We start from the raw sequence: 25441 nt of genomic DNA on the forward strand, positions 1-25441 counted from the left end.
CAGTTTCCTCACCTGTAAAATGGAGCACTGAATATCTGGCTAGTTCTGCCTACAGGGTTGCTGTAAGGAGGCAATAGATGTGGAAGTGCTTTGTAAACCATGTAGGAATTCACATATTAAAGGAATCATCTTTAGGATTACTTGTTCCATAAGATTCTTCTTACTACCCACCGGGCACATAGCAACCACTTTTTAAGATTATCCCATTTATTTCTCATAACAATCCTAGAAGATGGACAATATTATTGTGATTTAATTTAAAAATAATACCTGACATGTATTGGGCATATAAATATTTGTTGAGGAGAACACTGGAGCTTAGAGAGGTTACTGCTTATCCAAATAAGCAAGGCTAGTTAGAGATGGAAGTAGAAATCAAACCCAAGCTATCTGACTGAAGTTGGGGACCCACTAATCTCTAAGTCAAATTACCATTCCCAATGCCAAGATGATTACACAAAGTTTTGATCTCTGGCAATTGCAGTTGAAACACTCTTGACCCTTTTTCCTTTTCACTGTTACCTCCCCAACTCTGGGGTACTATTCCCTTGTATTATTCTCTCTATCAAAGTGTGTTGTCTGTGTTCTTTGAGAGAACTGATGCTCAAAGACAATGTTCTTCCTATCCCAGAGGTATTTGCATTTTTAACACCAGGTGAACATTTAAGCCAAAGTATAGAAAAATAAATCTTAGACCATCGGACATTATGAAACAAATAAAAGAAGTATGGGGAAGAGGTGAGTAGAGAAGGAGGTGAGAAAACCTTTGTTATGTCCCTGAAATCATGGCAAATATGTGACCATCCTGAAGTATTTATCCAGATATGCAGTCTTCTTGGAATTACTTCAACTTTTATCCAGTGTAATATAAGACCACATTACGTTGCTCAACCTACTCTACTCTTTCAGTGGTCGATTAATAATGCTGAGGTACAGAAAGAGGATCTATTTCCAGTTTATATAATGCCTCTATATTTAGATTCCAATACTATGTTTTTATTTAGGTTTTTTTTTTTTTTTTTTAGATGGAGTCTTGCCTCTGTCACCCAGGCTGGAGTGCAGTGGCGCAATCTCAGCTCACTGCAACTTCCGTCTCCTGGGCTCAAGCGATTCTCCTGCCTCAGCCTCCCCAGTAGCTGGAACTACAGGTGCCCGCCACCACGCCTGGCTAATTTTTGTACTTTTTAGTAGAGACGGGGTTTCGCCATGTTGGCCAGGCTGGTCTCGAACTCCTGACCTCAAATGATCCACCTGCCTCGGCCTCCCAACGTGCTAAGATTACAGGTGTGAGCCACCGCACCTGGCCCCAGTACTATATTTTTAATAGTCATCTAATGTTACTGATACGCATTGAAATGGTGATCCTCTCGGACCTGCAAAGAATTTCATCAGGAATCAAAGTTCAGTTGACAACTGTAATTTCTAAGAATCTTATGGTATCTTTTATGAAAAACTATTCTTTTTCATTTTTTTCCAAATTTGCGTCCTTGTTTTTCAAGAAGAATTTCAAAAGAGTGATGTCTTCATGTTCCAAAGCGTTGCAAGTGACTATAATCTTCAGGTAGAAAGAATACAACATTTTTAGAAAACCTTTATCAATTATTGCCTCACTATATAATGCACCGTAGTAAAATCTCAGCTAATCAGAACTCACTCAATTAAATCTACCTCCAGCAATGTTGTAGAAGAGAAAGTCAAACACTGCAAGCCTAGATGGCCACTGCTAGCCTAGATGGCAGATAGAGAAAGGCACTCCCCTCTGGTGGGAAACAGCGCACTATGGCACTGTCTTGACTTGAGACAGTATCTTTGTTCTTTGTTCACCTCAGAAGACATCCCTTGGGGACAAGGGGTGGGGTATGAGACAGGAAGGATGTGCCAATACCAGGAAGCACAGCAGTATGTCCAGAACTTGAACTGGCTCTCAGTCCCACTCACCACCTCAGCCTAGTGCCTGTATACAATGTGCAAACTGAACAATTGTACGCTCTGGCCCTCTATATAAGATACACAGATGGATACAATAAGCAAGAATATATGATGAATTCCAATCATTCAAGGTCAATTTTTGGAAAGAGAATATTTAAGTACTTTATGTCATACATGAATTCAAATTAAGTTTAGATTAGTTTTGAGGGAGAAAATATATTATTGTGTTTGCCGTTTCTGGATATTTTCAGCTTCTCTTGTTTTCCTAAGTGCTATTTTTCTCCATTGGAAAGAAATCAAAACATTATGGCTATGCAATATCATAACCATGTTCTTCCTTTAAATCATAACAGTAAGCTTGAACTTGATATTACAGGGATGCCCCCATTGCTATTGAGCCATGAATGAGGAAAATAATAAATTTAATTCTAAAATATTGGGAGTGGGGAATCTACACTCTGCCTCTGACCAGCTGGGTAACTTGTCATTTTATTAAAGAAGCTACTGAGACCAAGTAAAGCTCATACTTTTGTGATGGTTTGCTTTGCTTTACTCTACTCCTAGGAGATAGAATAATCTATTATTTTCTGTCTTTGGTGCCAGGACTTTTATTTGTAACATGTGCACATTGGACTTGGTATATTTTTTTCTGGCATATAGAATTTGTTTCTTAGAGACAGGGCCTCACTATGACGTCCAGGCTGGAGTGCAGTGGCTATTCACAGGCACAATCATAGCACACTACTCCTCCATAGCCTCAAACTCCTGAACTCAAGTGATCCTCTAGCCTCAGCTTCCTGAGTAGCTGAGACTATGGATATGTGCCACCATGCCCAGCCCTGGTATATAAATTTTATAAGCTGACATCAAAGACTCATCCATTCAATTTTAGATTCAAGAAAGAATAAATAACCTGGAGTTAGTGCATGTATCCATTCTTTTGTCCTTTATCCATAGAAAGCTAGAGAACCTTACAATGTTTTCCATATTCGCAGTGACCCTAAGTCCATCAAACAGAAATTCAGTTGCTTTAGAAATTCTGAGCTTCCAGTGAGAAAACTGAGTCATAAATATAATCATTAGTAGGGACTATGGAGATCATGTAGTGGGAGCTTTGCAAAATTTCTTAGTGACAAGAAGCAGATTCCTAGGTCCAAGTGCTTCCTCTGAGATCCTGTTTCAGTGGGTCTAAGGTGGGGTCTGGAGATTCATTTATGTAACAAGAGCCCCAGAGCCCCAGGTGACTTATTTTTTGAGACACAGTCTCACTCTCTCACTCAGACTGTAGTACGGTGTTGGGTTCATACCCCACTGCAAACTCAAACTCCTAGGCTCAAGCAATCCTCCCACGTCAGCCTCCAAAAGTATTGTGATTACAGGCATGAACCGCCAAACCTGGCCACCAGGTGATTCTTCCATGCAAAGTCTGGTTACTTCTAATGTACTAGAGCCCTTTGTTTTACAGATAACAGTGAGGCCCTGAGAAGTAAGGTGACTTCCCTGAGGCCAAACAGCTGGTCTGTGATAGAATTGGGACTGGAACAGAAATATTCTGACTGGCTTCAAGTCTTCATAAAATGGACTAATGTATTTAAGAAACATTTGCAAGCATGACGGGAGTTAGGAGTTGTGAAAAAAGCAAAGTTACACAATCAGAAATTTCAGTTATCCGAAACTCCTCATTTCAGATGCATTTGGGTTAATCAAGCATTTATAAAGCCTCTGTCCCTTATTTGTTGGACTATTGAAGTCTTTTCTCCACGTTTTCTCTGATTTGCCCCAAAATCCCAAAAGCCATGTGATTTACTGGGTTCCCCTTAGTAACTTTGGGCCTATTAACACCTCCATCCTTCTCATACCTCTTGGCCAATGCTCTTCCCCCTCCTTAAAATTCATATAAAGCCAGACATATCTCTCTTGACTCATGTTACACAGCTCCTTTCTATACCGTTTCCTTCGTCATCCATTCATTTAGTTGCTCTATTTCTCAAGTCCTTTGTGTTTAACTTTTTTTTTTTTTTTAAAGACTAAGTCTCGCTCTTTCACCCAGGCTGGAGTGTAGTGGTGCTCTCGCCACTCACTGCGACCTCTGCCTCCAGGGCTCAGGCAATTCTCGCCTCAGCCTCCCAAGTAGCTGGGATTACAGGCAAGTGCTTGGCTAATTTTTGTGTTTTTAGTAGAGATGGGCTTCACCATGTTGCCCAGACTGCTCTTGAACTCCTGGGCTCCAGTGATCCACCCACCTCGGCCTCCCAAAATGCTGGGATTACAGGCATGAGCCACCGTGCCCAGCCACTTTGTGTTTAACTGTGGTGCATGCTTGTTTATATGAATGTTAAGTTTTTCGCATATGAGATAGCTGTCCTAGAGTGGGAAGACCACTCTAATAGAAATTGAAACTACTAATTTCTAGTCTCAGCTCTGCCACTGGTAAGCGGTCTGAACTTGAGTAAGCCACTTTGCCTGTCTGAGCTTTTGTTGTTCAAGGAAAGGGTTAAACGCTGAGTTTCTGAGTCTGTCTGACTGTCTGACTCTGTGTCTGTCCCATTTCTTTAAGGAAGAAACTATCTTTCCTGATTTATCTTCTTTTCACTGAGCCTATTTCATAAAGCTACTTAGTGTGCTCTCTCGATAAATGCTGACACTTCCTTCTTGGTCTAGTTTGGCTTCCCTTCTCCACCTGCTCCCCTCACAGATGGTGCACGAGCCACATATCTGGTCACCATTGAACTTTGATTTTGGTAAAGACTAGATTTTTAAAGCAATATTCACCGTGTGTCTTTCCAGTGTCACCCTTCCCTCCCATGAAATGGCACGCCGTGTTCCTTGGCCCTCCACGTTTACCATTAAAACAAAACATTGTTTCCACATGTCCCTTCTATTTTTTTATTTTTGGTACTCCTGCACTTGCATTTATTGAATCATAATATTTAATTTTATTTCTGATGTCCTGGACCTCTTTCTTCAGAATTTCTATTTACAGTGAGCTCTCTATTTAGCTGTGATTTAGGTCACATTGGCTTATGTTTTTGAGTTTTTTAAGAAAATATTTGGTCTCACAATCACAACCATTATTACATTTTTTTGTTTTAAGTTTTTTTAGAAAAATAGCTCTTAAAAATATGACACTATACCACACATAAAATTGCTCTATTCAGTCAGTTGATCCATATTCAAGTGGACTGACATCCTTCCTTCCTCCGTCCCTCCCTCTCTCTCTCTCTTTTTCTTTCTTTCCTTCCTTCCTTCCTTCTTTCCTTCCTTCCTTCTTTCTTTTTGATATGGAGTGTCGCTCTGTCACCCAGGCTGGAGTGCAGTGGTGCAATCTCATCTCACTGCAACCTTCAAGTGGATTAACTTTAGATACACATGAATGATAATAGAGTATAAGAAATACGAAGTGATAGAATGTGTCTGTTCAATGAGCAAACACTCTGAGTTCAAAATAATACACAAAATTGTAAAACAAGAAAATGTGGGATTTCAGGACCTTGGACAGTTAGAAGTACTCTGGCTGTATTCCCTGGTATTGCCTCACAAGCAAGTTTGTGATACATTTTTACATCTGCAGTACTATATCCGACATGGTGCCCTGAAATATCCTGCTGTTATTTTTTTTTCAGATGAAGCAAAATAAAATTGCCTGTTCAAAAATAACGTAGAAAATGAAGGTTTTCCTACACATTTATCTGACCTTCTTTCTAAAATAAATGTAACAGGAAAATGTATGGCTGACTATGCTAATAGATCAAGTTACGTGAACTCCATGCTGAAACTTAAAGATGATCAAAACCCCAGACAATGGCAAGTGCAAATTGTTGGGCGCCATTCTGAAACTTAGATTTTAAATCTATAATTTCTTGTTTTACCGCGTGTATTTTCAGAAAATGCAAACAATAACTTTGAAAACTGATCATGGAGGGTTTTCTGTGATTTATATTTTACGAGAAGAAAATCGAGGCTTCCCTAATAAGGTCTATAAAGCCCAGGCTGTATGCTCAGATCCAGGAGAGCAAACAGCTTCGAGGCATTGATGCAACTGTGCTCTCAGGCATGGTGGCAGGGCTACTGCAATTTGGCACTAAGTGGCTTTCACAAATGCTTTTTTAGCTAGTTTGCTATTTCTTTTTAAAATATAACCAAATACTTCATTACACAGTTATAAAGAACTATAGGTGAGAAATACCAGGGGAAAAAAAGTTCAATGTCATAACCATCCAAGAAATGCAAATTGAACAATAGGATGCTGTTTTTCATCTCTCAGATTGGCTGAGATTTAAAAAGATGTCCAGGGATGTGGGGAAATGGGCACTTTCATGCTCTGCTGGCGGGAATGCAGATTGGCACAAGTCCTGGGGCAGGTGATTAGGAAATATGGATCAAAAGCCTTAAGAAAATGATGAAATGGTATATGTAATAATATGAAAAAACAGTCTCAGTTCATTGCTAAGTGGAAAAAAACAAGTTACAATCAGGCGCAGTGGCTCATGCCTGTAATCCCAGCATTTTTGGAGGCCAAGGCAGGTGGATCACTTGATGTCAGGAGTTTGAAGCCAGCCTGGCCAACATGGTGAAACCCGGTCTGTACCAAAAATATGAAAATTAGCCATTAGCCAGACATGGTGGTGCACACCTGTAATCCTAGCTACTCAGGAGGCTAAAGCATGAGAATCACTTGAACCTGGGAGGCAAAGGTTACAGTGAGCCAAGATCATGCCACTGCACTCCAGGCTCGGTGACAGAGCGAGACTCCATCTCAAAAAAAACAAACAAACAAGTTACCAAGTTATACAATCATACGTTTGTAATATTTAAGCACACATTCTGAACAGATATATATGAAAATATCATTATCTCAGAGAGTGGGAAGAGGGATGAGTATTTATATTTTATTTACATGTTTTCTAATGTATCTGTATCCAACATAAATTACTGTTTCCATCATGAATTATTATTTCATTTAAAAAATGACAATTTGCTTAATTATCAATAGAATTCTCATAGTAAATACTGCCTGGTGTCTCCTTTTCCCAGGTCTACATTTACTGGAGTTGGCTTTGGTGTGTTTAAGACGCTGAAGAGAAGCCACTGGGGCTGGGCAGTTGTGGGTAAGAAAGGGAATAGCCCTAGATAAGTGTAGACAAAGTTGGAGGATAAATTATTTATTCCCACCTTTGAAGCCATGGTAGTGTTCGGATTTTATTCTAGAAGCAATGGACTACCATTTCAGGTACAGAGCAAGGAAGAGATGGTGATTAGATTATAAATTTTCGTTTTGTTTTTAATTAATTATTCTGCTTGGCTCTGTGCAGAGAATGGAAGGGAAAGAGGTGAGATTAGAAGCCAGGAAGATCAGTAGGACCATCATAGAATATAGTAGATGAGATTAAAGCATTGAGAGTGTAGATGGAAAGAAGTTAGAAAGATTTCATTTACCTTTTTTTAGTGAAAATGACAGGACTTGCTTGTGTGACAAGGTAGGAAAAAAAATCAAGGATATCTCACACATTTGTACCAGAAATAACTCTGACAGTTACTCCTTATTGCGAAATTGAGAAAGATAAACTGTGCTTTTTAGTTATTAGTTTTCAAATCTTTCTACTGAAATACGCCGTTATGGTGGGTTGGATGGTGGCCTCCCAAAAGATATGTCCACATGTTGGGAAAAGGTTTGCAGGTGTGATTGAGTTAAGAATTCTGAGATGAGGAGATCATCCTAGACTATATGATGGGCCCTAAATCCAAGGACAAATATCCTTATAAGAGAGGCAAGAGGAGACTACATAGACAGAAGAGGAGGCAGCAATGTGACCATAGAGGCAGAGACTGGAGTGATATGGCCACAAATCAAGCAATGCCAATGGCCACCAGAAGCTGGAAGAGGCCCAAAATGGATCCTCCCCTAGAGCCACAGGAGAGAGCACAGCTCTGCTGGATTTCAGACCTCTGTCATCCAGAACTCTGAGAGAGTCCATTTCTGTTGTTTTAAGCCACCAATTTGTGGTAATTTGTTAAGGCAGCTACAGGAAACTAATACAGTTATTGATATGGTTCGGCTCTGTGTCCCCACCCAAATCTCACGTCAAATTTTAATTCCCAGTGTTGGAGTAGGGGCCTAGTGGGAGGTGACTGGATCATGGAGGCAGATTTCTCCCTTGCTGTTCTCATGAAAGTGAGTGAGTTCTCATGAGATCTGGTTGTTTAAAAGTGTATAGCACTATCCTCTTCTCTCTCTTCCTCTTTCTCCAGCCATGTAGGATGTACCTGCTTCCCCTCGCCTTCTGCCATGATGGTAAGTTTCCCTAGGCCTTTCCAGCCATGCTTCCAGTACAGCCTGCAGAACTGTGTGTCAATTAAATCTCTTTTCTTTATAAACTACCCATTCTCAGGTAGTTCTGTGTAGCAACAGACTAATACAGTCATTGATACAAAAAGCTGCACAAATCTTAAGTATGCAATTTAATAAATTATCACAAAGTGTTTATTACTTTTTCCCATTTAAAAAAATTAATTAGGCAGATTTTCAAACACACAAAAACAGAGAGAGTAATATAATGAATAATGTAATATTCACTATAAGTAACATAATGAATCTTCATGTGCCCAAAACCCATTTTCTTTTTTTTAATATTATTATACTTTAAATTCTGGGATACATGTGCAGAACATGAAGGTTTGTTGCATAGGAATACATGTGCCATGGCGCCAAAATCCGTTTTCAACAATTGTCAACACATGAGCAATCTAGTTTCATCTACACTCCCACTCACCACCCTGCCACTGGATTATTTTGAAGCAAATCCCAGACATCATATTGTTCCATCTATAAATACTCCAAATGCATCTCTAAAAACAATGTTTTCTGCTGGGCAGGGTGGCTCATGGCGGTAATCCTAGCACTTTGGGAGGTCAAGGCAGGCAGGTCGCTTGAGGTCAGGAGTTCAAGACCATCCTGGCCAACATGGTGAAACCCTGTCTCTACTAAAAATACAAAAAAATTAGCTGAGCATGGTGGCAGGCACCTGTAATCCCAGCTACTGGGGAGGCTAAGGCAGCAGAATCACTTGAACCCAGGAGGCAGAGGTTGCAGTGAGCCAAGATCACACTACTGCACTCCAGCCTGGGCGATGGAGCAAGACTCCATCTCAAAAAAAAAAAGTTTCCTTTTTTAACATAACCAAAATATGATACATCACCTAAAAAATTAACAAAATATTTTAATAATATCAGCCATCCAATCAGTATTCAAATTTCCCCCAATTGTCTGATATTTGGTTTCTTTATTGAGTTAGTTTGTTTGCAACAGGATTCAAACCAGGTCTATACACTGCATCTGGTAACATATCTCTTGTTCTATGAATTTCTTATTTTCTTCTTCCCTCTAAATTATTTGTTGAAGAAACCAGGTCAGGTTGTTTGCATTGTAAAATTTCCCAGATTTTAATTTATCTCTGAGTATCTTTAGTATATTCCTATCTTCCCTGCGTTTCCTGTAAATGAGAAATTAGATCTACAGCGTATTCAGGTTCAATATATTTGGAAAGAATGCTTCATAGGTGGGGTTTTGTACTTTACATCTTATCACCATAATGCCTGGGTGTCTTTTCATGTGACACTAAGATTGGCTAATGGTTTCATTTGTTGTCAGCCTGATCTACCCACTACAAAGTTCCACATTTGCTTTTCCCCTAATTGTTTTACAACTATTTGTGATCATTGCCTTGAGCCATTTTGGGGGGTTGCAAAATGATAACATTTTATTTCTACTTTTTCTGCCTTTATTAGCTGGAATTATTGTATAATGAACTCTCCTTTATACACTATTCAATTACCTTGAGGTATAGCCCATCCACAAAAAATAATGATAAATGTTCAGTTCTTTCCCTTTATGTACCAGTTGTCGGAATAAGTAGTTGGTTCCCTAGCATCCTCCAAAGGTGATTAACAGGATTTGTTTTGTTTTACATCATTAGGAAATAATGAATTTTACTTTGATTATTATTTCATTTCTTGTTTTTTGAGTTCTGCCCAGAAGACACAGTGTACTATTTCCTTGGCTGTGTCTCCTAGGAGTCTATGTCAGCCAGTGTCTAGCAACCTATTCACTTTTAGAACTATACATGGATCATCGGCCCCAGCCCCTGTTAAAAGAGAGGAGGAGACGGAGGGTCAGAGTGGCCTGATAATTTGATGAAATCCCTCCTGTGGTTAGTAGCAGGATCCAGGTAAGAGCCCAGATCCGTGCTTTTCAACTGTAACCTAACTAAGATGCTAAGCTATTTAGATTGCTAAATATTTTGCTTCCAGATGCAGAGTAGCCACAATAATTGCAGTAATAAATATATTCATCTGGTAGTTAAAAAAGTAATATTTGAACATCTTGTGGTATATGTACTACTCCTTATTGTGGTTTGGCCAAAAGAACTGTAAATAACAATTCGTGCACCAATAAAGTCATCTGAGTCAATTGTTAAATCAAAGGATTTGAGTTCGGTTAGGGAAAAAAACACTTTGGCACTGAAAAGAATCTGTTTTGCTTACATTTTAAAGCAGAACATGAAATAGCCAGACTAAAAGAAAGGTTTTCATGGTCAGTTCTACTCAGCTTCTATTTCTATTTTAATTGTATTTAAAATTAAATATTCATTTGAAAGTAATATTTAAATTTTAATTTTAAAATAAATTTAAATTATTTTGATTAAATTTAATTAAGTTTAAATTTTTATTTTTAATTAAATTTAAATTATTTTAATGTAATTACATTTAAATGGTTTTAATTTTATTAAATTTAAATATTTTAAATTTTAAAATAAGTAGTAATTTAAATTTTAATAATAATTTTTCAATATTACATACAATGTAATATACACATCTGAATTCCCATATTCATAGCTCTTTATTACAGGGATTCAGATAGGATGTAGTTCAAACTATATGCCCCTCCTTCCTGAAATACAGTCAATGATGGTGAAGTGTAATGTAATACTCCTGCGGTTGTAAGAGAATCATTAACTCTTTTTCCTAGAGCAAGATTTACAAAGTACTTTCAACATCAATTATTAGGCATGTGTTACAGTATTTAAGAACTAAGCCTGGAGTCTTTTCACATGCAAAACTGTATTTGAAGTCAACATATGTCCTCTAATTAACATGTCATATTTTACTACATATGATATGCACGCCAGTGGAGTTGAAGGAACTAGAAAATTTTTATCTGGAGATGATCAATAATAACAGTTTTTTCATCAATTTTATTCACTACTAAATGGATAAGGGAGTGGATGTCTTCTTCGTAACTGCATGCAAAAACCAATGTGTGTGAAATACAGTAAAATCTTGAACAACATGGGTTTAAACTGCAAGAATCCACTTGTACACAGATTTTCTTCCACCTCTGCCATTCCTGAGATAGCAAGACCAACACTTCCTCTTCCTCCTCCTCCTCAGCCTATTCAACATGAAGATGACAGGGATGAAAACCTTTAGGATGATCCATGTCCCCTTAATAAATTGTAAATATATTGTCTCTACCTTATGATTTTCTTAACAACTTTTTCTTTTCTCTAGCTTAGTTTATTGTAAGAGTGTAGTATATAATAAATATAACATACAAAATATGTATTAATCAACTGTTCATGTTATTGGTAAGGCTTTCAGTCAACAGTAGGCTATTAGCAGTTAAGTTCTGGGGGAGTCAAAAGTTAAACACAGATTACTGACTGCACAGGGAGTCGGTACCCCTAACCCCTGCAGTGTTCAATGCAAGGTCAACTGTACACTGACATATATATATATATATATATATATATATATATATATACACACACACACACACACACACACACACACATATATTTAATTGAGACGGAGTCTCACTTTGTTTCCCAGGCCAGAGCGCAGTGGCGCATCTTAGCTCACTGCAACCTCTGCCTCCCTGGTTCAAGCAATTCTCCTGCCTCAGCCTCCTAAGTATCTGGGATTACAGGTGCGTGCCACCACACCCAGTTAATTTTTGTATTTTTAGTAGAGATGAGGTTTCACCATGTTGGCCAGGCTGGTCTCAAACTCCTGACCTCAAGTGATCTGCCCGCTTCAGCCTCCCAAAGTGCTGGGATTACAGGTGTGAGCCACAGTGCCCAGCCCACTGACATATATTCTGAGTCAGCAATGCCACAGGAAAGAGAGCTGGGATCACTTCCTCCTCATTATTTTCCCCATGCATCCAGGTAGAAACGAGGAATTTACATGCACCTTTGCATTTCCAAATCAATTTATTTTTATTTATATTTTTTATTTTTTTCTTCTATAACCAATCATCTAACCTATTTTTGTTTCTAGAAACTCCAATTTTTTAAAAACTATATTGATATAAAATCTCTTCCCTTCCCCTCTCCACCCAAGCATTCTTCAGTCCTTTAGCAGTTATGCTTTTCTCATGGCCTATGTGTACCTCTCTCTTTCTTCTCTTTGTTTTATTCCCTTGTATGGTTCAAAATTCCTGGAAGAAGATAAGCAGGAGCCATCTGTGTCCCACAATTAGGAGGGGGACTCCTGTAATAAAGCATTGGTTCCCAAATCTTGGAGTTTGTTTAAAAATACAGACTATACTCATCATCCCACATTTAGTTATCCAGATCTCCAAGGTTAGGGCCCTAAAATGTGTATTTATGGCAAGCTCCCTAAGCAATTCTAATGGACAGAGTCCAAAAACAGATACTTGGGAACCACTCTTATGAAGCCCAGTGATTATTCTTGACCATAGACAAGAGCACACATTTCTCTTTTCCCACCTATCTCCATTAAACGAAACCTAACCAAACACTTTTACTATAATAAACTTTAATTACATCCACAAACCCTTAAGAAACTTTAAGTCCTGGTGTCTAAATTATAAAACTATTATTGGAAAGAATATTTACCTTTCAGGGAGAAGTCTCTGCTTCAAGCCATATCATTATCATACTTTGTATATCACATATAATGCTACTAACAACATCTGGGACAGGTGTTTGCACCAGTTAAGGCTCTTGCAGTTTCAAGTATCAGAAAACCGAACTCAAACCATATTAAGCAGACCAGAAATGTATAGGCTCACATTACTAAAAAGACCAATTATTATTGGCTTCAGCCATGGCTTGATCCAAAAGACTCAAAATATTTCAATTCTCTCTCTCTCAGCTGCACCTCTTCTGGGCTGGCTCTGTTTTCAACAAGATCTTCCCTTGAGGTTGCAAGGTGCTTTGCAATAGTTCTACATCTCATTTTCCAAAGGTCAAATTCACCAGGGAAGTGTCTTTCTCTCCCTCTGCGGTCCTAACACAGGTCTTCTTACATGTCAATGCTCCTGACTGGGTCACATGCCCATCCTTAAACCAATGACTGTGCCCTAAGGAATGTGATGTTTGATTGGCCAGGTGTGAATTAGTAGCTCGCACTCTCTGCTGGAGGTAGGGGTGGGGTCAATACACATAGACCAACTGTGGATCTAGGATGGCTCTCCAAAAAAATACCCGGTGCGGCTACCGAAAGAAGGACACTAGATAGTCAAAAATGGCAAATATCTTCCCCAGTATAGGTGATGACAAGGCTATTTCGACCAGAAAACACTAGTAAGTTGCAAAACTGAAATCCCAACCAGGAATTTCAATCTCTTATGAACATCACCATACATACACCCAAAATGAGATATTACGATCTATTCTAACAAAGTCAAAGCATGTTTATTATCTCTTCCTTTCCTTTTGTCCTTCTGATTTTTATATCCAGTTTTGTTGCTGTTGTTGTTGTTGTTGTTTTTTGAGACGGAGTCTCGCTCTGTCGCCCAGGCTGGAGTGCAGTGGCACGCTCTCGGCTAACTGCAGGCTCCGCCCCACGGGGTTCACGCCATTCTCCTGCCTTAGCCTCCCAAGTAGCTGGGACTACAGGCGCCTGCCACCTCGCCCGGCTAATTTTTTGTATTTTTAGTAGAGACGGGGCTTCACCGTGTTAGCCAGGATGGTCTCGATCTCCTGACCTCGTGATCCGCCTGCCTCGGCTGCCCAAAGTGCTGGTATATCCAGTTTTAAACAATGGATCAAACAATGTTAAAAGGCTAAAACTAAAAAAAACAGATTGCGAATTTAAAATGTCGTTAAATGATGATGACACATTGCATACAGTACTTTTGACTTTTGAATAAGGAAACTTTTTCTACTTGAATGTCATCTGAAGCTTTCCAGACTTCAATATACAGAGGCCTGAGGTGCGTAATAAATAGTATACCTGAAAACATAAAAACATACCAAGCATAAATCTGAACCCTTAAATATTCATTATACATAAGAAAATGAAGAAATTATCCAGTATATACAAAGAATTCCTGTAAATCAATAAGAAAAAAACAGAAAATTGGGCAAAAACCTGGAAATTATATTTCACAAAAGAGGCTATTCAAATGGACAGTATAGGTGTGAAAAGGTGCTCAACTTTATTAGTCCTCAAGAAAATGCAAATGAGAAAACCATAATCTGATACCACTATTCATCCCACAGAAAATAATAAGTGTTAGCTCGTACAGATGACCCTTGAACAACATGGGGGTTAGTGGCACCAACCACCTGCTCTGTCAAAAATATGCATATAACTCTTGAATCCCCAGAAACTTAACTACAAATAGCCTCTTGTTGAGTGAACGCCTTACCAATAACATAAACAATTCATTAACAGATATTTTGTATGTTATATGTATTATGTGTTGTATTCTTATTAATACAATAAAGTAAGCTAGAGAAAAGGGAGTGTTACTAAGAAAATCATAAGACAGAGAAAATATATTTAATATTCAGTAAGTGGAAGTGGATTATCACAAACGTCTTCACCCTCATCATCTTCACAATGAGTAGGCTGAGGAGGAGGAGGAAGAGGAGAGGTTGTTCTTGCTGTCTCAGGAATGGCAGAGGTGGAAGAAAATTCCCAGGATTTCTTGCCCACTACTGTTGAGAATGTAAATTGGTATAACCATTTGGAAAACTATTTGGCAGTCCCTATGAATGTGGACGTATGTTTATTCTATGTATGACTCAGCAATTTTACCCCTAGATATGTAATCAAAAGATATGATAAAGAATGTTCATTAGAACACAATTTGTAGCAGTTAAAAACAAAAAAGCACCAAAATGAATATCAACAGTAGAATGGTCCATAAATTGTGGCATAGTTGCACAATTTAATATTCTTCATCAGAATGAACAATTACAAACAACAACGTAGGTGAGTCTCACAAACATAAAAGTTAAATGAAAGAAGCTGGACACAAAAGAGTATGTATTGTATTACTCCATTTATAGAAAAGTTAAAAACAGACTAAACTAATCTATCCTATTAGAAGGCAAGATACCAGGTAACCCTGGTGGAAGGACAGTGATTAGAAGGAGCAAGAGCAGAACTTAGGGAGTTTGGAGATAATCAGTTTCTTGATATGGGTGCTAATTACACCAATGTGTTAAGCTGGTGAAAATTCAGCTAGCTGGGCCTTGTGTGTATTTTTCTGAACATGCATTACACTTTAAAAGTTTAAAATAAAAAAGGAAGAAACAGTTAAGTCTCCAGCCTGTCATTTCCTTCTATTTCCAATTCCCTTGCTGTTTTATAAAGTTGCATTTCAATGTTAAAATACTTGTTCTGTTTTAACAAGCAGTGGGTGGTTGGTGTGATTTCTCTATAAATGATTTGTATAATGGTTTGGGAAACACATAAATGTTAGGGGTGTATATAATATTTTTTTCTCATAGAGATTATATTATTAAATCATAGTACTTTTATTCAGCTTTATTTTTTCTGTGTAGCACAGTGCCCAGAAGCACTCATAATTTCCATCTGCAGATTATAACACAATTGATTCCTGTGACGATCACAGCTATTGAAAACATTAAAGTAAAGCAAGAATCAGACATAGCTGCCATTGTTGATCCTGAAATATTATTTGAAATAATGAAGAAAGTCTGAGGATATCTGTTATTCCTTCTTATATTATCACTGTTTCCCATTAGTAGTCTATGTCTAGTAGATATAGAATAACTAGTGATCAGGTTTTCATAAAAATCTCCATTTTGGAACACAAACCCCAGCTTCCTCCATGTGAGCTCACAAGTTTTTGATCCAGCCAAAGCTCTTCTCAATATTGCAGCTTCCTTTGTAAATAAAAGTGTTCTTTTACTTTTCTTTACACTAACAGAGGCTGGATTAACATTGAGGGTAAACAACTTATCCTAATAAGCAGCATTCTATTATTCAGAATATGGAGTATGTGGACTGTGCAAAGCCATAAAAAATCCAAAAGAATATAAAAATTATGAAGCGATGAGTCAATAGGCAGATGTTTGTAAAAAGACAAAGTAACAAAGGGCATGCATCAAGTAGTAAATCGTTTGATTCTGAGGTCTCATAAAAAACAGGCAGTGGGGAGATGACTCACTTGAGTGTCCCTTGATGCCAAATACAGATAGTCCCCAATAGTACAATGGTTCAACTCATGATTATTTACTTTTTTGACTTCACCACAGTGTGAAAGCAATATGCTCAGCAGTCGAGTACTCACACAACCATTCCGTTTTTCACTTTCAATACAGTACTCAATAAAGTACATAAGATAACCAACGCTTTTTTATAAAATGGGTTTAGTGTTAGATGATTTTGCCCAACTGTAGGCTAACGTAAGTGTTCTGAGCACATTTAAGGTAGGCTAGACTAAGCTGTAATGTTTGGTAGGTTAGGTGGATTAAATGCATTTTGACCTAGAATATTTTCAGTTTAAGGTGGGTTTATCAGGACATAGCCCCATTGCAAGTTGAGGAGCATTTGTATCAGGAAAGCAACAGTTTTTCTAACCCATAAAGTCAGAAATAAAATTACTGTGTTTTCAAAGTTGCTATGTTTTATCTTCTTTGGTATAATATGAAAATTTCTATCTTTTTTTGTTTGTTTGTTTGCTTGTTTTTGTTACGGAGTCTCCCTCTGTCACCAGGTTGGAGTGCAGTGGCATCGATCTCGGCTCATTGCAACCTCCGCCTCCCGGGTTCAAGCAATTCTCCTGTCTCAGCCTCCAGAGTACTTGGGACTACAGGCGCCCGCTACCACACCCGGCTAATTTTTGAATTTTTAGTAGAGATGAGGTTTCACCATGTTGGCCAGAATTGTCTCAAGCTCTTGACCTCGTGATCTGCCCACCTCGGCCTCCCAAAGTGCTGTGATTACAGGCGTGAGCCACCAATCCCAGCCGAAAACTTCTATCTTCTAAAAAAATTATTATGGCATTATGTTTTGAGATGTCTCAGAACCACAGGCTAACTTTTAAGATAAAATGAGAAGTTAAAATTTGTCTAAACAAATGGCCCTGAAATTGTGCACTGAGGAGCGCTGTGGGCTCTTACTTGGTGTTTCAAGGGGGTTAGAAAAAGGACAAGAGAGAAGCAATCGGGACCCTGCTAACCCCAGCACATCTTTAACAAGTAGAAATCCACTTCTGTTTTCATAACGGGCTTCTACGTGGGCTTTATTCGAGGAAAGCATTCAACTATTTAAAATGAAACAAAAACTTTAAAATAGATAATTCAGGCAGGATGCTGTGGCTCACGCCTGTAATCCCAACATTTTGGGAGTCCAAGGCAAGTGGATAACCTGCGGTCATGAGTTCGAGACCAGCCTGGCCAACATGGTGAAACCCCCCAAAATACAAAAATCAGCCAGGTGTGGTGGCAGGCGCCTGTAATCCCAGCTACTCGGGCGGCTGAGGCAGGAGAATCACTTGACCCCGGGAGGTGGAGGTTGCAGCGAGCCGAGATCACGCCATTGCATTCCAGCCTGGGTAGCAAAGTAAGACTCCGTCTCAAATAATAAAATAAAATAAAATAGATAATCCGTCTGGTCCAAATATCCTCGAAGCTGATACATGTATAATTAAGGAAACTGAGGCCTCAGCAGTTTAAGTGATTTGCCTCAAATCTTAAAGCCACCCAAGGACAGAAGTAAAACTGGAATTTCCACTTTCTGATTCCAATTTGAATGGGCTCTCCAAAATATGATGTATCCATCAAAGAGCTCTTGCAGTTCCAAAACAAGGAATTGAAAATCTTGAGTTTGATGTTATTGAATCCTTATTTATCCAACTTATGTAGATTTTTGTTTACCTTCAGTGTTAAAGTCTTTGATACAGAGACCATCTGCATTTTATTTTATTTTATGTTTCTAAATTTTTTTCACTCTTTGCAGAACTCAATCTACCATCTGCATATTAATAATGTGTGGCATGTTGCATGAAATAATATAGATAATAGAATCAAGGGTAAATTATTAACAGTCCACCTCCTGTTTGCTTCAAAGTGCTATTTGCAAATGGAAAAATAAATTAGCCGCTAAAAACATTAAATTGGTTACAATCGAATCCTTCAACAGAGTAAAGCTGCCATGGGAACTGACTAGATGATTTTAAAGCTAAAATAAGCCTTTTCAATACATACTTCAGGTTTTTAAAGAAAATATATTAGGATGTCAGTTCAAAATGCATATATAATTAGAAATCAGCTTTTTCTGTCATGCCAGCTTACTTTCTGAAAAGAATCTACTGTAATTAATTTCTTTATTTGATTCGGAAACCAAAGGGTTAATTAAAGATAGAGACCTCTATTTTTAGCTGTTACTATAGCCAGACTCCCATTCAGTCTAAAAACAGTCATGTCTTTTACACCATTTTTAACCCTGCAAAGCTGAGACTCATGCCTACCCAAATTAAGGATAAGCTTAAATAGCCCATCCTCAGTCAAAACCATGGCAACCAATACACAGTACACATCCTGCATCTTGCCCGGCAGTCCTTCAAATTCTTTAATCACAAGACAGGAAATCTGTTTTGTTGGATGTCACTTAAGGGCAGATTAATATTACATGATGGTCAACAATTTGCTTTTATTTAGGAAAATAAAAACCTATTTGATGGTGTAAGCTTTACAGTTAGAGAGAGACAAGAGTGCTTTTAATTATTTATTTGTTTACTATCTGTTTTCAAAAAGATCTGTGGTAAGTCCCAGAATCCCAAAAGGAGAGATGAAGAAAGTGATAAGTATTGGGTTGTGGGCTTTCTGCAGTTATGACTGCAGAAATAACTAGCTTGGCAGTCAGGGTAAATAAGAAAAATAAAATTGGATTCTGTACAGTGACACTGCCGAAGTACCACTCTTAAACTGGGCAACATGAAGAGATCTTTGATATTTCTGTCTTTTGTTTCAAGTTGAAAATAGCTTCATGATTTTTTTCTGATTATAAAGTCAACAGATGTTCAAGCAGACAATCCATGCACTTTAGAAGAGTATAAAGAAGAAAGCAAACATCAGCCTAAGTCACCCAAAGGCAACTGTTAAAATCATGGTGACTATCATCCCAACAGCACTCTGTGCACGTATTTTTTTTTTTTTTTTTTGAGACCGAGTTTCACTCTTGTCACCCAGACTGGAGTGCAACGGTGCAATCTCGGCTCACTGCAACCTCTGCCTCCCGGGTTCAAGCGATTCTCCTGCCTTAGCTTCCTGAGTAGCTGGGACTACAGGCGCCCACCACCACAACTGGCCAATTTTTGTATTTTTAGTAGAGACGGGGTTTCACTGTGTTGGTTAGGCTGGTCATGAACTCCTGACCTCAGGTTATCCATCCACCTCGGCCTCCCAAATTGTTGGGATTACAGGCATGACCCACTGCACCTGGCCACATGCATTTCTTAATAACTTTATATACATGAAACTACTCTGCATGATGTTTTGTGACCGGCTTTTCCCATTCAATTCATTGTGAAGGTCTTTACATTCCAGTCAATATAGATTTGTCATACACTCTACTGCATAGATGTGTCATAATTAATTTAACTAATCTCCTGTTTAGAAATATGTAGGGCATTTCCAGCATCTTGCTATTATGAGCAATACTACAAAGAAGATTATTTTACATGCATGCTATTGTACAATTGACCAACTACCTCCACAGGATAAATTTCTAGATATGAGATTGCTAAATAAAAATATATACATATATTTAAATTTGGTGTCCATATCATCCAGATTGTACCCTAGAAGAGTTAAGCCAATCTATACATCCACCAGTAAGGCATGAAGATAAAGCTTTTCTGCATCTTTACAGATATTGGTTATCTCAGTCTTTTTATCTTTTCCCATCTAATAGACAAGATGTCATTATATTTTGATAGAAGCAGCTATTTCCCATCAATTTATAACTCCTAAAAAAGGAGAAGTGTAATTAAATTCAATGAGATAGTTGACCTAGATGATTTTGAAAGGCTTTTCCAGTTTTAACATTCAGGAATTCTACAAAAATGGTCTTAATTCATTTCTCTATCAAGCATCTGCTATAAGCAAGGCCCCAGAGAAAGAGAAGCTAACCTTGAACACCTAATCAATGTGAAAACAACCCTTTGAGATAGTTGTTTTGATGCTTATTGTATACAGGAAAGATATGGGGATTAAATAAGAGCAGAATCAGAGCAGGTTGGTTCAACTAGAAAGCTGAGATTTTTTTCTCCCTATCCCTTGCTGTACCTCATTGGTGTTTCTGTCCTTCAGGAACACACAGTCCACTCCAAGGCAAGGTAGGAGTTGCAGGAAAAACCATATTCACATAAACATAATTCAAGTCTCACCTTCTGATTTCTATGTTCAGGCCCTTGTCTTCCTCCACCCACTCCCGCCCACTACCATCTTGTGTTACCACTTGAGCATTCAATATCGCACATTTAATAGGTGCTTGAGAAATATTGTCCATGTTCCTCACTATCCGCCTATCTGGCTGAGGGGAGGGAGATTTTTCTTGTTGTGGACAAGGCAGTCCCTACTCCCTGCACCATGTAATAGCAGCCTGGCAGCTAGAAAGCTCTTAGCCTCAGGACTGAACATGCCACTTAACTGACAGCCCCCATCCTCAGCCAAGCCTCACCAGGCTTGGAGCTATGAGCCCAGAGAAACAGACTGAACTCCAGAGACAGCAAGACACTCAGCTCCAGGGCACAAGTAAGACAGATTATACTTTTAAAGTTTTTCTTGGACTTTTCTAAAAAATCTGATCAAATCATTATTATTTTTTATCTTTGACATTTTCTCTTTTGCCCTTTGACATTCTTAGAGTGTCTTTAGACTTTGTTGAGATTATTATCATCATTATCATTACTATTCATCATTAACCATGGATGTCTTAGTCTGTTCAGGATACTATAACAAACTGCTATTGACTGGGTGGCTTATAAATAACAGAAATTTATTTCTCACAGTTCTGGAGATCAAGGTGTTGGCTGGTAAGGGCTCACTTCCTGGTTCATAGACTGTTGTTCCTTTGCTGTGTCTTCACATGGAGGAAGAGGTGAGGCATCTCTCTCAGACCTCTTTTGTAAAAGCATTCTCCTAATCACCTCCCAAAGGCCCCATTCCTAATGCCAGGTCCCAGAGAGATACCTCCCAATAAATGTTTTTGTCCCCTCCAAAATTCACATGTTAAATCCTAGTGCCCAGTGTGCTAGCATTAGGAATGGGACAGAAACATTTAGACCACAGCAATGAGTAATTCACATTTGCTGTAGTTCAATGTTACCTGAAAAATAACATTTAAACTACTAGTACTCTAGTTACTACATTCTGAGAGCTAGAGCTGACACATTATATAACAGCTCAGGACCAAGAAGTTAGCATTGAATGGTTATGTTCACTTGTGGTCCAATAGGTCAAAATGTCATTGGTTGATATGCATTCATAGTGGTGTAGGACCTAGACTCTACATATCCACTCTTGTACATAAATCATTTCATGCTCATTTTATATTTCACATAGTACAAAATAGCTTTTTAATTTGGTTTGTGTAAATATATGACGAGCTGCAATTCAATGATTTCTGGAGATGAAATACCCTGAAAACAACTGGAAAGACACAACATTTACATTGTGAAATTCATGTAAACCTCACCTGATAAATGACCACATTTCCATGCAATAATTAACTGTCCTATGTGCTTTGATTAGGCTGGGAAAATCTTGATTTTGGTGAATGTCTATGGTTCTTCCAGGCTGTTGGATAGGACAAGCCCTTGATTGTGGCCTACCTCACTGTAAGGTTAGCCTCTGTATTAAAGAGAATGGCCATGGTGAGGACATTGAGCTACAGTGACAGCCCACTCCCGGGAAGAAAAGCAGGCCTATTACATTTGCTGCAATAAACTCATGCTTTCTAATTTGCTGTCTTTTTTTTTTTTCAAACAAATGTGTTATTACTCAACAACAAAGGGTCTGACAAGATCCCACAGAGCTTATACTACAAAGCTACATAAAAGCAGGAAATGATGAATGTTAAGTGCATTCTGACTTGATTCGGTTTAAAGAGATCACTTCCAAGAAACACTTGGGATCAGTACTTGTGGTGTAAGAGATGTGTCCTGACAGCTGGGGTTTATTGGAACAAGTGAAGCTTTGTTCTCTTTTATGTCCATTTATTCCCATGCATTTGTCATCAGAAACTGCTCATGCAGAGGGCAAAGCAGAAGATTAGACAGTGGAGCACCCGCAAAGAGGTGAGAGATTCTCTCCAACTAATGCTGAGGAGGAGGGATTCACTGTCAGTTCTATTTTTAGTGGCTGCTGCTGCGAGGATTTCTAGGGTGCACAGTCCAGCCTGTCCCTACAAATGAATTCACATCTGGGCATTTCTATAGTTTGATTTTGTTTGTTGCCTCCAAATCTCATGTTGAAATTTGATACCCAATGTTAGAGGTGGGGGCCTAATGAGAGGTGTTTGAGTCACGGGGGCAGTTCCCTCATAAGTGGCTTGGTACAGTCCTCACGGTAATGAGTGAGTTCTTACTCTATTAGTTCCTGGGAGACCTGGTTGTTAGTGGCAACTTCCCACTCTATCTCTCTTGTTTTCTCTCTTGTAATGTGATCTCTGCACACATCAGCTCTCCTTCACCTTCCGTCATGAGTAGAAGCAGCTGGGCACCTCACCAGAAGCAGATGCCAGTGCCGTGCTTCTTGTACAGCCTGCAGAACAGTAGGCCAAATAATCATCTTTTCTTTATAAATTACCAGCCTCAGGTATTCCTTTATAGCAACACAAATGGACTAAGACAGTCATTAATATCCATGTATACAACCAATCCCATAACCTCTTCTTCCTTTGCACATAGCTAGACTCTATTTGCCAGCCTCTCTTGAGGTTATAGCTAATGGAATATGAGCAGAAATGACATGGGCCACCTCCAGCCCTGGCCCATAAAAACCTCCGTGATTAATTCTCCTTGCTATCTCTTCCCCCATCTGCCAGCTGGATGTCCGTGCCCAGGTAACCATGAAGTTGTGTTTGAAGAATGGTGGAGCTTCCATAAGCCAGATCCTAGAATGATTACATGGAACTCAACTTATCCACCCCTCTACTCCTGTCTATTGGAATTTACATAAAGAAAATATAATTGTCTATCATATAAGACCACTGAAATGTGGGCAGGGAAGTGGGGGAGGTCTGTTACAGCAGTTAGCCTCCCCTGACTCATACAGCATTCAAGAGCCCATAGAAAGAGCAGGTGATGCTCTCTGAATGCACCTACTCTTGCAGCATTTCTGACCACCTTTTTTTAATGTTCCCCTCTACTTGATTGCAACAACTGATACTGAGCTGGGGAATGATGGGGGAGAAGCATGTTGGGTTGTTACATACTAGCATGTTGATGTGACTTTGGAAAAGAAAATGTGAAGACGGCAAAGAACACACATTCCTGAGGACAGAAATGCTATCCCAACCGACAAATCCTTGTTGGGCATGTTCCCTAAAACAGTCATTCTGCTAGGTGCTGGGAACACAAAGGTATGAAACTTCATCTCCACCTTAGAATGAAAACAAAAACAAACAAACAAACAAACAAAAAGATACAGCCCTATTCCTCAAGCTTACAAACTATTTGGGGAAACACAACTTAAAATACAGTTGACTAATCAAAGAGGACAAGCTTTACAGTCACACAGAATTAGGTTGCAATATCAAATACGGCACTTAGTAAATAGATGGAAAATTATTTCATCACATTGTGCCTCAGTTTCCTCATCTTTAAACTTATATAATACCTGATGTATTAGTCTGTTCTCACACTGCTATTAAAGACATACCTGAGACTGGATAATTTATAAAGGAAAGAGGTTTAATTGACTCACAGTTCCACATGGCTGGGGAGGCCTCACAATCATGACTGAAGGTGAATGAGGAGCAAAGTCAAGCCTTACACGACAGCAGGCAAGAGAGCTTGTGCAAGGGAATTCCTCTTTATAAAACCATCAGATCTTTTGAGATTTATTCACTACCATGAGAACAGTGTGGGGGAAACCAACCCCATGATTTAATTACCTCCACCTGGCCCCTCCCTTGACATGTGGAGATTACCACAATTCAAGGTGAGATTTGCGTGAGGACAAAGTCAAACTATATCATTCTGCCCCTGGCCCCTCCCAAATCTCATGTCCTCACATTTCAAAACCAATCATGTCCTCCCAACCGTCCTCCAAAGTCTTAACTCATTTCAGCATTGACTCAAAAGTCCACAGTCCAAAGTTTCATCTGAGACAAAGCAAGTCCTTTTGCCTATGGGCCTGTAAAATCAAAAGCAAGTTAGTTACTTCCTAGATGCAATGGGGGTAGAGGCATTGGGTAAATACACCCACTCCAAATGGGAGAAATTGGCCAAAACGAAGGGGCTACAGGCCCCATGCAAGTTCAAAAACCCAGCGGGGCAGTCAAACCTTAAAGCTCCAAAATGCACTCTTTTGACTCCATGTCTCACATGAAGGCCACACTGATGCAAGAGGTGGATTCCCACGGTGTTAGACACCTGATAAACAGGGTTAAGCTTTTTAACATTTTATTTTGAAATAATTTTAAGCTTAAAGAAGAGTTGCAAGAGTTCCCATCTACCCTTCCTTCACCCATCTTCCCCTAACGTTAACAATTTACATAGTTGGTTCTTATTTTACAGAATTGTTTTGACTACTCTGGTTTCTTTACTTTTCTGAATAAATTTCAGAATCAACTTGTTGATTTCTTCAAAGAAGCATACAGTTGACTCTTGTTTTTTACCCAGTCTGACAATGTTTTTCAATTAGTGTTCAAATCATTAATATGTAAAATGCATCAAATCACCTTCTTACTAGCTGTTTTCTATTTGTTTCATCATTTCTTTGTCTCATTTTTTCCCCTTTTTTGCTGCCTATTCTCAGAATCATTGAGTATATCTTAGGATTCCATCTGATTATCTCTATAGACAATATATATAAGAATTTTTAAAGAATATTTAGTGGTTACCCTAGGTTTACAACACATGCATTTAATCAGAGTCTGCCTACAAATATATTATACCACTTTATTTGTAGTATAAGGAATCTATAACAGTATATCCTCAGTGCTTTTTAACTGTGCTTCACATGAAAATCAGGAGAGGAGATCTGGAAAAAAATGT

This window comes from Gorilla gorilla, chromosome 15 (genome assembly GCF_029281585.2).
Source record: "Gorilla gorilla gorilla isolate KB3781 chromosome 15, NHGRI_mGorGor1-v2.1_pri, whole genome shotgun sequence".
Taxonomy (NCBI): Eukaryota; Metazoa; Chordata; class Mammalia; order Primates; family Hominidae; genus Gorilla; species Gorilla gorilla.